A 15,018-nucleotide genomic window follows, 5' to 3' on the forward strand; every position below is an offset into this window, starting at 1 on the left:
GGAGTTTCAAGTAATGTTATTTCGGATTCGGGAGCTTTCTCGAAATTTTGTGAAATTAAAGATCTGGAAACGAAATTTGAGATGCTCCATAATGCTTTAGCGGGGGGGGGGGAGTGATTCGGCAGAGTAGCATTTTGAAAACTTTCTGATTTTCAGGCAAGCTAGAAAAAAGAAAAGAAATAGGACGGAGGGGGAGTAGCTGACCAATTTGTGGATATTAAAGTTTTAACCCAACAATCATTATTTTTTCCTTATTAAAATCACTTTGTTGGACGCGTCCCCCCCCCCATCAGAAGTAAATATTTTTGAAAAACATTCAACTAAGCATTCTGGAGGGGAGGGGGCACGGGGCGGTGCAACCAAAGGGGTGTCCTCTGGACCCCCACCCCCTTCTGGTTGCACCACGAAACAGGAGGTGACTGATGATGTTTCTGAATTAAAGGATAATATTGCAGAGGATATTCCGCCTTAAAATCTAAAACTGAAACTTGCCGTTAAAACGAATACTTCCAACTTACGAAATCGTTAAAAAGGCATTGAATTTAATGTCTAAAACAAACACATTGTCCAAAGCTCTTTCTTAAATTTAAGACACAAATAGATGAAGAAAAAGGGGATGGAGGAATTGAGTATGATCAAGTCGTTACGTTTCGGAACTAAAAGTTAACCTAACTTATTGTCTACAAAAAAATGCATATTACGCACAAATAAATAATATGCTAATGTTCTTACTGTATTGTTTAATGTATGATAACATGATAAAGTGAAATTACCAAAGGCAGTAGTAAAAAATCACAAAAAGACATATTGCCCAAATTATAACATATTCACCGTAAGAACAAAAATGAGGAATAGCAAATTTCTGGCGCTGCTTTGTATGCTTCAACCTTGTGAAATTATAGACATACCGAAATAACATTCATGGCTCTACATATGAAGAAAAATGCTGATGTATGCATTAATTACAATCACGTGTTTTCAGTGTAAAAGATTGCGCTTCTGAATATTCAGACACAACAAGGCATTTTCCCCCCTTATAGATAGGCAGCAAGGAGGATTGTTTGTTTTAATGAGCAGTATAATTTCACAAGTACTTTAATAGAAAAATAAAAAGTTCAATTTTATTTTTTCGGTTGGAGATTTTTTCTCTCATTTGGAGCATTGATTCGTAGAGCTCGGCGCCTTTTTGGCTCTGGCGCCGTCGTGCGCCGCACGACCTTGCACATAGGGACGGCGCGGCCCTGCCTGTAAATATAGAAATCCACTTTTCAAATTCCTTCAGAAAGACAATTAATCCTAAAGCAGAAATTTTACAGCTGCTCTGCCCCCAAAGCTTTGACCGGTCCTCAGATTTTTGCTTTATCCAAATTTTAACCTAATAACCAAATATATATATTTATTTATTCTTTTAAGGTTGAAAACACTGGAGTCTTTTCATATTTCTCGATTGTTACGTCTCGCATTTTCCTCCTTTCGTTCTTCGACTGAACTGAGTTTAGTAATTTTAAAAATAACTTCGTGATTTTTTTTTTATTTGAAAAACTCTACTTACTAACTGATAATAAGAGATTGCTTGTTCCTACATAAGATAAGGTTTATTAACAAAAACACACATACATAACAAACAGTAAGCAAAATAAAATAAAGTTAAAACATACAACTTGAATTATAAAACATAAATTACAAACGTCACTCACAAAACATTAAGAAATTCTTGATTTTAGTTCAACATGAGTTAGTAGTAAAAATTCAACACTAAAGAGCGCCAAAGGCGCTGTCCACAGTGTTATGAAATCGGTTTAATTTGGAATACAAACACATAAATATGTATCAAACAATATAATATTTACAAATTAACTATAATAATTTAAGTATTGTTTAAAGTGTTTCAATATTGTTATAATAAAACTGTTACTATTACTTGATTTTTGTCGTTTTTCAATTTCTAGTCAAGTTTTTTTCTGTTTAGAAAAATAGGTGAAGAATCATTAAATAGAAATGTCAACCTCACCCTCAGAAAAAAAAATTCATAAAGCCCTAATTGTGATCTATCATTTCATTCCGCATACTTTCTAATATATAAAAGCGCACATTGCAGATTACTACAGACACGTGTTTCGACGTTGCAGGGAATGTCTTTGTCAATGGAAAAGTAATGAATTTATGGATGAAAATACATCCGACAACAGCTTTGTCGGATGTGTGGCTTTTGTTGGATGTATTTTCATCCATAAGCTCATTTCTTTCGCATTGAAAAAGGCGTTCGCGGTAACGCGCGAAACAAGTGTCTGCAGTATCTGAAATGTGTGCTATTTAACATCATTTCTTTTTACAGTTGTTGGCTATTTTGCTCGAAATTTGTGATATTGTCACTAGTCGCGCTTTTCGGTTTGTAACATTGAACATAACAACGGGCCACACAGATCTGCTTCGGAGGCTGTAGGTTAGGCACCACTAACTAAGAGCATTTATCCCATTTCCTTAGTTTTCCCTTATCTTTTCTAAATCTTGTATTTTATTTTGAGTTCCAAGTTTTCCTTAATGACAGAGAGGTAACTTCTGGAGACGTAACGCTTAAGAAATTGTCCTGCAGTTATTAGGATTTACACTTTAATTACTTTATGGACGCTATCAAATTTGTAATTCCAGTGAGCACGCAGGACACAATACAAGTTGATGCAAGATGAAAAAACCGGGTATCCATAGCAGGCGTCCATCAACCTGCACTGGCATAGCATGGCAGCATCTAGAAGAACTTCGATTTCAACAGATAGATACATTGTATAATGAGCTACAGTGAAATGGGGTGTCAAAACTTCAATTAAGCCAGATAACACAGATGTCGTGTGCCAGCTCATTTGGACATGTTGTGTCGTCTCCCAATTGCAAGTTCATCCCGTTTGTATCTCTGCGGGAATTGATCGGTGCCGATCTCTCCCTCCCAATTATTCAGGAGGGTGCGAGAGATGAATTCTGCACGCGTCCTCAACTAAATACAAAAGATGGGGTCACGGGGCCGCCGAGTAATGAGCATTCCGGTCGGCCGGCTGGATCCGCAGACGTGACGGACAACCCGAAGAACTGGTTCCATGGCAGGTGATGGGAGCAGAGGAACACGAAGAGAGGGAACATTTTCACAACATTTGGCTTGTTATCGTCCCCCTTCTTTTATTATTTCGCAGTGCAGTCCTATCTGAATGTCTGGAAATTGACATGAACTTGTGATTCTAAGTGCAGAGAAATAAGTTATTCTTCAAATTCTTTTCTAAACTATGAAATTCGCAACGTGAATGTCTAGAACATTTGAGGCAGTGAGAAGTAAAGGGGTGTTAGTGGACTTTTAAAAGTTTCAAGTAAAACGCGTTTAAAGATAACATCCTGGATAGGCTTTTATTGATTTTTTCCCCTAAATTATGCTGTATAGTAGTACCAACCGAGACTTCTACTATCTCTTATCTCCAAACAAAAGGTAGTTTCTCCTACTATTTGCACTGGTTATCTCCACATTTTTAATTTTGGCACTCACATCCCTTTTGCATCCCTGCCTCATACGGCTTTTTATCATCTCTTCTAACACTATGAGTGTAGTCCAAGAACACAGAAAGAGGGAGAACCACACACACGTCTTGGTTTTTTGCCAGGTTGCTGTCTCAATTTGGTAATATACTACGTGTGTGGTTCTGTTTTGACCAATATCTCCCCTCCCCTCACACAAACAAAATCTCACTTGTTATGACCAAAGATCCTCACCTCCAATCTCCATGGGGAACATTTCGATTGCGCGAGTGGTGTACAGGGGTACTCCAAATTCAAACTTTTAGGGAGAGGATGATTTTCAGTTACCGGATGATAAAATACAAGTATTCGCACATAACTGCATCTAATGAGAAGACACGTTAAGCTTCAGTTTTAAAAAATGCAGTATTGCAATACTAAATTTGTCGAACCGTCAGAAATAATTTCCGACTACGGACATTTTTTGGGAGGCCGGAAATATTCGGGCGCCGTCATCTCTTCGAACGGCCCAAGACATATCCAACAATCCGTATGTGAGACGACTAAGAGATGGCAATGAAAGATATACCCGGTTTTATTTACGCTTATATCGTATATGTTCTTCCTGGTCAATCGTTGGAATTGTAGACTTAGGGCAGTTCTTGACTGGCTGAGTTGTAAGGGTGGAAACTCTAACTTCCCCATCTCCCACATTATTGTTTAACGTCCCACAATGCCTCAATCATTTCTCACAATTCTCACGATACAGGGATGAGAAGTGTTCATTCTGCATGGCAAGTCATACCTTTTGAGAGTTGTACGTTGCACCCGCTGGTATATATTTTAAGTTTCCCTAAACAGTTTAAATACCCTTCAAGTTTCGATTTCAATAATCTGTAAAAAATAAATCGTAATTTATGTGTTTCCCATTTCTCAATCCTATAATAACACTGGTATAATCCAATCAACCAATCTTAAAATTCACTTTTTCTCTATAATTTGAAACTTAAACTCCCAGTGTCGAAGCAATGAAATTCTTAGCCTAAATGTCTTAAAGTGCCCAATTGCCTTCCCAGACGGGAAAAAAAAAAGAACATAGCATCTGGGGGAAAGATTAGCACTTTGGGGGATGTGTAGAGCAGCCTCACATTCAAGCAGTTATTTTAATTTTAAATTAAGAAAAAGAGCAATATACGGTTTAACGACAATAACACAATTCTTATTTTTGGGGATTATCCAATTGGGCGGGAAATTTCGATATTGGTTCTGAGGGGGAACTTTCAATTTCAGAAGGTTTTATTCTTATAAACTAGGTAATTCTTCATTCGAAACTTGAGCCTAACGGAACCAACAGTTGGAAAAGCTCTTTCAAATAGAGTGCTGGACAGAAATATAGAGCCAGGAAAAGAAACTGAGGAAATATCGAAGCAAAATAGTGCTGGCGGTTTATGTAAAGAAAATATGTGAAAATAGGGATACTTAATATAAGTTACGGAAAAATACATCGAACATTTAAGCGTTAATACGCTCAATAACATGTTTTTGCGTTTAACATAAAGATGATGTTAGACAAAAGTATAAGGTCACATTAGCTAAATGACAAAAATTAAGTTATTAGTCAGTGAAATTACTTCTTTTCTCTAAGACTTTACTCAATCTTGAAATCTTAAACTTCATTAACTTCTTTAAAACGCCTTTGGAACATTCGTACAAGAATATTGTTTGGACTTATACAGGTCATCTTTATTTTTGTAACATTTCCCATTTTCATAAATACCACTCATTAAAATGCTCCATAAGTTCTCATTTGAATCCTGGATAAGTGTTGTTGAAGAGAGTCAAAAATGTTCTCAAATTTCCTAAACAAACCATTTTATACAAATGTGACGTTTCTGAACTTTATGAAATGAATGAAAAAATACGGTACTTTTTAAACAGTGAAACATCGCAGAAAAGCAACAGTCGCCAATGTACTGCTTATTTCCCTTATTTTTCTGATCAGTCAATATATTATGTTTCATGTTACTGAAACTGTTCCTAAAACTACTTTTTTTCCATTAAATTGAACACAATTTGGGTTGCTTTGCCAACAGCCCTCAGTTGACAAACAGCCAATCGACATTCAGTGGACGAGTTGAACCGTACCATTGCTGCGGACTCTAGCTGTTTCGCTAAATTTACTTTAACTACCAGTTTATTGGCACTCTTAGCTTCAATGAGATGACATCTGCCTCCAGCTCGGATATTGTCTATTCCAAAGTGATGAGTCCATTACTAGGACGAAACCGCAGTCTCTAGGTGACATAACAGGGCTGTCGATATATTGCACGCTTGCTTTTGTTTGAAAACTATGACACATTTGTCTTTGTTATAATATTGATTTCATCGCATTTTGCAATGTGTAAAATTTATTTAAAGGACTAAGAATTAAACATTAAAAGAGACCACCAGACCCGAATTTATGCATGGGTCAACTGGGCCCTGGCCCAAAAGCAGTCAGGGTTTAGGGCCCCCATGTCTTTTAAAAGTTCTATTATATCTAATAGAATTTACATTTATTAGGTTTTACATATAAAATTACTTAAAACAACGTCTTTGTTAAAATGTTTTTTTTTTCCTTTTCTTTAATTTCGGTATGATTTGCAGTTTAAATTAAACTTTCTTTTTTTGCATAACAAAATTTCATTTGTATTACATTAAAAGAGCTCCGGTACACTGAATATTAGTACTTTTCTTTTTTATATTTTTTCTTTTTCATTCTCGATCTCTTCATCTAACCTGGTCAAATATATAATTTTTGACACAATTTTATAAAAATCAATTTTTTGCTTGAATTTGAGTGTCTTGAAGCACCGGAAGATATTGATATTGAAAAAAAATTTTGCATATGTGATGATCAAAGGACAACTTTTGCACCCCGCACTGATTCCTTTTTCCAAATTTTGATATTGTTCGCTCCAGCCTAAATTAAAAGTGACATGGTTGTTATTGAGAACAAGATTAACTTGGTGTAATTGAAGTAATTAATTTTTATAGAGAAATTATTGAGAACAAGATTAACTTGGTGTAAATGAAGTAATTAATTTTTATGGAGAAAACTCATCCTCATGGAAAATTTATAAATAGAGCTACTTTATTCATAAACTCATTTACGATTCGCTTGTTATTCTTTCGTGTAAATTACGTAATTAGAATTGAAAATTAGACAATATATACATGTTTTATGTAAAATTATATGTTTACTTTTCTCATCTTAAGTCCGTTCGAAGATCAGACCGATTAATCTGCGTAAAAAATTACCCTTTCGAAAATCGATACTACTTTGCAAAGTCTGCATTTTTTTTTTTTTTTTTTTTTTTTTTGAATTCACAGTATATAAAAACTTTTACGGCAAATTTTATCAAACAGATGCAATTAATTATCTGCACTGAAACTATTATTACATTTGTGCTGCAGGTTTGGGTTTCAAAAAGCGCTAAAAAGCAAACAAATAATTTTACGCATGAAATGATGGATAAATCTTAAGCCTCAATTCAACCCTTCTAAAAGAAATGTCTGAAGAGAATTCTATTTCCTGCTAGTAAACTTGAAGGACTTTAAAAATGAATCCTTAATTATGTCATCTACTAATTACAAATGACGCGTTTACTGTTGTGCGATAAGACACAAACATTTTGAAAGCTTGAAACCCCCCCCCCCCCAAAAAAAAAATGGAAAACGAGTTTACAAAAAGTAAAGTTTTGCCATTGTTTTTAATTGTGCTATTTTAATTTTACAATGTTTTTATTTAACTTTTGATTCGTGAATATTTTTGAATAAAAACTGAATTGCTCTGAGTTTTGAGCGCATGGAGTGTTACTTGATCTTATGCTTAAGTTTTGAATTGGAATTTTAAATTCCTTTGATCTAGTTTTCAAATGGAATTTCACAATCTTATGATCTGGTTTTCAAATGGAATTTTACAATCTTATGATCAAGTTTTCAAATTATTTGTTGATATTAAGAGTTATTTTATTGCCTTTACTACTGTTATAAAAGCATAAAATTCCTCCATTCCTGTAATATTTAATCCTTTTCTGTCTATGGTCAAGTCATCGTGTTACCAATATAGAATTCGCGTTCATTGGAGTTACTGAACTTGTTTTCCCGCCCATTGAGTTTTCAGGACCAAATTTGTATCTATTTGAGTAAAAAAAAAAGAAAGAAAAAAAAAAGAAAAAAACTTATTCGTTATTTTAAACCTTTAATTAACTCAAAGAACTATTTTGAAACCCACATTTTGCCCTTAAACTTCAAAATAAACCTTCATGATTTTATTTTTCATTTGCGTTTGACTTGTTTCGGCTTTACATAAAAAAGAAAGAAAATCCGAAATTATTTTTCGCGACGATGTTACCAAATCAGCGTAGGCGCCGTAATTTTCATTCGGAATCCTAAGTAACTTTCGCCCACTGATCATATCGCTTCCTCATTGGCGTTACTGCGTTATCACTCGCCAATTTGGCGCTTCAGTCTCTCCTCCCCGCATCTGCGAGCGGATGAGGGATGGAATCTTCGTTAGAAACAGACGATTAAAAAACATCACGAGTCCCCGCGTGGATTAGGAGAACCGGTAAAAGCCCGCCACGGAACTCTGCTTCCGCTACTGACCTTGGTGCCCTAACTAAAGCCGCCTCTCTCTCCGTGGAAACTTGTTGCGTGGCTGACAAAACCGCATTCGCTCTCCAAGAAATCGCGCCGAACGTATGTGTTTGGGGAGCTTTTCAATGAAAGCGTATGAACAGAACTTTTGCCGTGATTTGTTTTGGAAATACACGCTCTTACTCCTTGTGGGATAAAAAGTATATAGATCACAGCTGATTCTCTGTGCACTAGTTGTGAATTTCAAGCTGGAAAACAACTGTTCTTTCAAGTATTCTCTCCGAAATACAGTGGATTATTGATTTGCAATACCTGTGGTGGAATTTTTTTTAACGCTTTTGTGTACTCGTGAGTGCTTTAAATTAGGCGATGTGTGACTTTGGCGGCTTTTGCTATAGAACTTTTCCATGCAAAATACAATTTGATGCAACATGTGTTCAACATTAAAAACGACGTGCTTTTACATCTGAATGCAGTGCAGAACTTTCATACTTTGTCTGAAACGGTAAATACTGTTCAGTGCCATTGATTTATGCAGAGTTTTTTAAAATCAATTGAAATCATCTGTTTTTATTAATGCAACTTAATATGTGCATCAAAATATTCCATACTTTCATCTGTTGCATCAGTTTGTAGAATTTTTTTCAGTTCAAAACTAAAGTAAAAGGCTAATATGTTCCAAAAGCATAACTGTGCATGTGCGGAAACTTTTCATCCAAAATTTGCAAACCATTTGTTGACGGAAAAGGAGAAAAAACCGTGATATATCTAAAAAAAAGCTGAGGCAAACCAGCTTTGTTTTCTCCGTACGCACGAGTAAATGTGCAACGACATTACATACAAATGAGTCTTCGCTTTACGCTTAGATAAACAAAAGGGAAAAGTGAATTATTCGCTCTGCTAAACAAACAATGCGCGTCAAATGGAATCGCCACTTAGATGGCAGTTCCTCTCGAAGGGAAGAGGACGGTACCGAAGACGTTCCTGAAGAAATTCAACCACCCAAGGAAAAGAATAAACATTCTTCTCCAAGCATCTTCCGAATCTTTCGCCGGAAGAAATCTCGTCAAAGACCAGATTCCTCAGCCAATTCTGCTCCGCCATCTTCGAAGAGTGATCTACCAGTGTTCCTAGAGACTCCAGCACCCTCTGAAGCAGACGAGGATGACTGTGCCTCCATCAGCTCTGTTGCAACTTGTGCTAGCCAGCCTGTCAACGAAGTATGCCATCGCGATAGAACGATATCCCTTTTCTCCAGCTTCAGGTTGAGTTTTCCTAAAAGGAAGAAAAAACGTGCCTCCGAATCTTCAGATGGCAAAGCGTTGGACAACAGGTTCTCTAGTCCGGATCTTCGAAAGCATCCTTCCGATAATGTCCAGGCTTTTTCCTCTTCCTCGCAATCAGTTCCGAACACGAAGGATACTTCCAAGAGCCTTCGCTGTCTAGAAGAACTTCGAATGGAAAATTCAGAATCGCTTGGAAAGTTGAAATGTCCATCCTCCGAGACGAAGCTAGTTAAAAGCGTGTCGTTCTCTGAATATAAACTGCCTTCACCTTGCAGTCGCCTGCCGAGGGAAAACAGCACCGAAATGAATGACAAGGTGAATGGAACAGCCCTGGGAGAGAATTCAGTGCCGGATAAAAAACCGTGCTTCAGTGCTCCTGAAAGAAAAGTAAAATCGTCTTCTGATGCGACTTCCAACTATTTTCCCTCAAACAGACAGCCTGGAAAGTCTTACGTGCTTGATTCTTGTTCATATGAAAGCTCCGATGTTTCAAATAAAACATCCAACATTGCTGAAATGGAATTGCCAGATATGTACTCCGAAACTCCACACGCTATTAATTGTCAAAAGAATAGAAATCCAATTGACACCTCATATTGTGAAAATGTTGCGCCATTTCATATTATTTCATTAGTGCCTGAAATCGATGTTAATTCCCCTGTTGCATCTCAGTCGACTTCAGGGGATGAGTCCAAGGATTTAAAAGAAGACGACTCTGTGAATTGTAAACAAGAGGTGTGTGTGACTTTCGATGCCCCTGTAAAAGATTGCGATCTTTGTGGAGAACATAATGTTCAAGAAGAGCATGATTTTAATTCTAACAAGGTGCGTAGGACTGAAACATCTAACGTAAGTGCAGTGACCCGTGATGCAAACACGACTTCCCTGAATAAATCACTCATTGAAAGACCCAATACCGATTCAAATTTAGTGCCATTGCAAACCGAGGTCAAACAGTTCAATGAAACATTAAGTAATGATTTAAATTTAGAACCGTTGTCATCTGAGGATAAGCCATTCAATGAAACATTAAATGTTAATTCTAATGAAGTTCCTCTACAAACCGAAGATAAACCGATCGATGAAATATCAAACACTGATTCAAACTTAGTACTGTCACAATCAGAAAATAAACCAATCAATGGAATATCCGCCATAAATTCAAATTTTGTGCGATCTGAATGTAATAAATTTGCTATTCCTTCCCAAAAAGTAAATGTTGAAGTAGGTGTGAAAACTATTCCTGTGTCTTTTTCGAAAGACGATTCTATTGATGGTGACAAATGTATTACAAACGGGACACCAGTACCTCCATGTATATTCGACAATGAAAAAAAGTGTTATAGTAAGATAATAGCTACAGATTTGTGCAATGATATTAAAATTTCCAAACAGCCGGATGCATTTTCTGAATCCACTGTCAATGGTAAGGTCGATTCAAAAACACGCAGTGAGGTTTTTGATTATAATTTTCAACTGTTGAAAAGGTTAGAAAATTATTTAAATGAAAGTGCACAAAATTCCCTCGATGATTTATCGTCACAAGGTGCAAACATCTCGCTTTCTGAAACTCAAAGTGTAAAAAAAGTTTTAAATGTTCTCGGTGATTTTGAAAAAAGCACAGCATCTCAGACAGCTGTTGAAAATAATTCTGAAAGAAAACATTCCGATGTTAAGTCGAAATTATCTGTTGATCTGTACTCAGAGGATATGAGAAAAAATATTTTGTGTAATTTAGATACCAAGTGTATCTTATCCTGCGACGAACAATTAACTAATAATATTGCACTTGCCAATTTAAGTGAGCTACTTGAAAGTAAACAGAAATCACTGTTGAATTTAAATAATTCTTTCATCTATCCCGACATCGTCAATTTTCCTAACATTTTCCCCGACACGGAAAGTTATTTAGAACAATTAGCGCAATGTAGAAATCCGAATTCCTTTTTTCTGGACAACAGTAAAATTCCGAGAAGATATTTTTATCCTACCGGAGCAAACAATTGTAAGACTAATTCGAAATGTATAATATCCTCCGAAAACGATTCCTCTTCAGTGAATGTGGGAAAATCAGCCCACCAGAGGGTGTCTCCTTCAAATAACAAAAGCGAGGTTTCATCTCAATTTTCAGATGTGTGTTCTAATAATTTGCCCCTTGAAGAGATAATTGGTGATACGGATAGCAGTGATTCAGCCATGAATAATGGAGAGGAGGACGGAGAAAATACCGCGGTGCGTGGGAAAAATTGGTGTCAGGAGCGATGTCCTGAATTTTCCTCAATGGCTTTACACCTCCAGGGCTTTGAAACAGTCGTCACGGGACATGATTCCGATTTCTGCGACAGAGGAAGCATCGATACGCCTGGAATAGCAGAGTCCAGTAACGTAGAAGTGGTTCGCGAAAGATGTTTGCGTGAAGTTGAATCCACAAAACCTGCCTCTGCTTCCGAGATGTTGTCCAATGTTTCCAATCCTCGGAATATTATCAACATAACGGTCCCCGCCGATTTTCAGAAAAGCAGCAGCCCCTTGCGTTACAATAGAACTGTTGACAATGCCATATACTCCAGCCATGAGATAACAGGCCGTGCCTGTAATCCAGGAATGATTTGTGATACCCTTGTTTATAAGCGCTGTAAAGCCAGGGATGACCTTGAGTTTCTCAACTTGGATAATGCACCAGAAAGTAATCTTGACAGTGATAAACGCTTTGAGAAATCTACTTGCTCTCTTGCCAAACTTGATAGCGGAAACCCAAGTAATATTTCAAGAGTAGAATATTCCCTTTCGAATGAGGATACTAATCGTTCGAATGTTCACGGTGAAGAGGTAAGTTTTTCACTTAGTGAGTATACTCAACGACCTTTCACGCTAAACGATGCTTTAGAAGATTTTGCAACTACAGCGGCTCAGATGGATACTTCTGAAGTAGTGAAAAATAAGTTAAACTCAGGTAAATTGATTGTATGTGGTAATGTGCAATCTGAAAATAACTATAACATACCACATTCTAAAAGTAAAAAGAATCAAACTTTCAAGAATGAGCTCGAGTGTTGTGTTAATGAAAAGAATATTCGAAATTCCATTAATTACTCTGCGAAGTCGAAAGTGCCTTCTCTCGTCCAAAATAAAAATGTGATTAACCGTAATAAAAATTCTATGATACCTTGCAAAACTCCAATAATGCACGACTCAAAGTCCAAAGCGTTTTCCTGTGTTGATTCAAAAGTGAAAATTAAAAAAAGTGTTTTACCGGTTGGTGATAAAATCAACATTAGTGATCAAAATGCAATAAAATCTACTTCTGATAAATCAGCGCATTTGAAAAATAACAAATCTCGTACAGAACCCGAATTTGTGTCCGCTAAATTAATACAAAGTACCCTGCCTAAACACATGAGAAATAGTGTCCAAAATCGTAGAAACTCTCTAAATGAAAATTCGGGACCCACAGAATTTGTAGTAAGTATAAAGTCTAGAGATTCTCTTGGCAGAAGACATTCTGAATCATTAGCAAATGCAAACAGCACTACCTCAACTACAAATGTTCCAGAAACATCTTCATCAACTTGTAATGTAAGTTCAAAGCCAACTTCGAGTTCTACAAATCTTTCAGTGCTTAATCAAACTTTTCAAGTAGCTTTCAAAACTTCCAGCCCTGCGGAAGTGCAGACAAACATTCTTGAAACAAATAGTAGAAAGATTACGTCCACACAATTATTTGGTTCTGTGAATGATTCAGTGGATATTTCTGGTATTCGACCTGCTAGTGTTTGCAATACCTACGATGCAGACACAAACGTTTCTACTTGCAGTTTAGTGGATACTGTTAGCTCTACCACACCATCAGTGACATCTGATGCTTCTCTAAACGAAACATTTGATCTTGATGTTACTTCTGTCAATCAAATTCAAACGCTTCTGGTAAATGGCTTGCATTCCAGCTGTTCTTCTTTACCAGCTCGTGTGACTTCAGTGCCATTGAAACATTCTGGGATTTTTATAGAAACAACCGATGTAAAAAGTGATGTGATTGGCCCAGAAAAGTCACGCATACCTAAAAGTAAGTTTCCTTTAAAGTATTACACCCTAAAATTTATTCCTGTTACTTTTGAGTAAATTTAATGGTGAGTAAAAGTATGAGTCAAGCACATATAGAATTTGTAGCCAATTTATTTCTTGACTTGTGGTATCCGCACGGCTTTGCCCATAGTAGAAAATTAAACGGTCATTTGGTTCGCCTGTATATTTACAAATTATAGATGATGAATTTCTCTTCAATTTGCTAAATTAATTTGCTCGCCCGTGGTCGCATATGGCAGTTTGCTCGTCAACGTTTTGGTAATTTGTCCGTCCGCGTTATGATAATATGCTCGGTAAAATTTTCTGAAATTTGGAATAGAAAAAGAACAAAATCGAATTTACAAAAAATCGCTTCGAGGTGCACACCCCCATGCTACAAACTAATTTTGTGTCAAATTTAATGAAAAACGGCCGAACGGTCTAGGCGCTATGCGCGTCACAGAGATAAAAAAAAAAGAGAGAGACTTTCAGCTTTATTGTTAGTAGAAAAGGTAACCTAAATTCTTTGTTTTAACTACCTTCTTCAGTGGACATAGATCGATTTTTATATATAATATCAAAAATATACTAAGACACTATGGTTGAAAATAGAGGATTATATTTGGGAAACATAAGACAAAACGTCTTCTATGTCGAATATTTGTATTCATTTTCATTGCGGAAATACGTAATAGTTTAATTTGTTTGAGAGAAAAAAAAAATATTCAGCATTTTAAATGCTAGGGGGAATTGGTACACGTTGATCTTTTTTCTACACTTCAATTTTTTTCTCACCAAAAAATTTAATGAGCAGTTCGATTTTTTGCAATAAGTTTCACTAAACATTTCTCATTATCTTAGATCTTTTTGAAAATGCGGAATAAACTTTTTCCAATTTTTTAACGGGTACCTTGTAAAGTTGACCAACGCGCCCCATGCACGAAGCAAGCTGGCCCGCTTTACTTAAATAACTTCTGTTATAGTTTTAGTGATAAATTATCCAATACTTGAAACTAACTTATTGTCTTTCGTATGTAGAGTAAAAAACCTAAAGTGTTAAACACCAATATACGAGTACTCGTAACATATTAAATTTGTTTTCATTGATAAACTATTTTTAACTAAAAACAGCAAGAAGTATTTACAATTAGAACACAGTTATTTTTAAAGTTCAAAAGAAAAAAAATATTATTCAGTATTTACGAGAAAGTTAATGCAAATTAAAGTTAGCAGAAGATTTGGTAAATGATATCTGGTAATATAAAAGTCTGCTTCTCCTTGAGCAGACACCGGGTTCTGGAAAAATAATTAGACATATGTCACTTTTGTGCACAGTTGTGTCAGTATTGCTAGGGGAAAATAGCAATTTTTTTTTCATTGCGTCGCAAGAAACAATACCAAAAAGAAAAGAAACCTGTTTAAACTAATACTATGTATTTCAAAGAAAAGGTACAATAAAATTGACATCTTCAAATTAGTACATCTTTGTATTCCAAAATTAAATATAGAAAATGAAGTTAGATAACCTTAAGCA

At 35.9% G+C, this 15,018-nt stretch overlaps 1 protein-coding gene across 3 annotated transcripts in view; it reads left to right on the plus strand.

Annotated features, from left to right (window-relative positions):
- Positions 1 to 15,018, plus strand: part of LOC129216048 (microtubule-associated tumor suppressor candidate 2 homolog) — a 121,570-nt gene that overhangs the window by 44,184 nt on the left and 62,368 nt on the right. The window contains exon 1 of one of the 3 annotated variants that reach the window (XM_054850194.1): positions 13,383 to 13,485. The exons of the other annotated variants lie outside the window; for them this stretch is intronic. The gene's annotated coding sequence lies outside the window, so the exon portion shown is untranslated. Of the gene's footprint in view, positions 1 to 13,382; positions 13,486 to 15,018 lie in introns of those variants that run through there. 3 annotated transcript variants of the gene reach the window in all.

Source organism: Uloborus diversus, chromosome 2, assembly GCF_026930045.1.
Source record: "Uloborus diversus isolate 005 chromosome 2, Udiv.v.3.1, whole genome shotgun sequence".
NCBI classification, from domain to species: Eukaryota; Metazoa; Arthropoda; class Arachnida; order Araneae; family Uloboridae; genus Uloborus; species Uloborus diversus.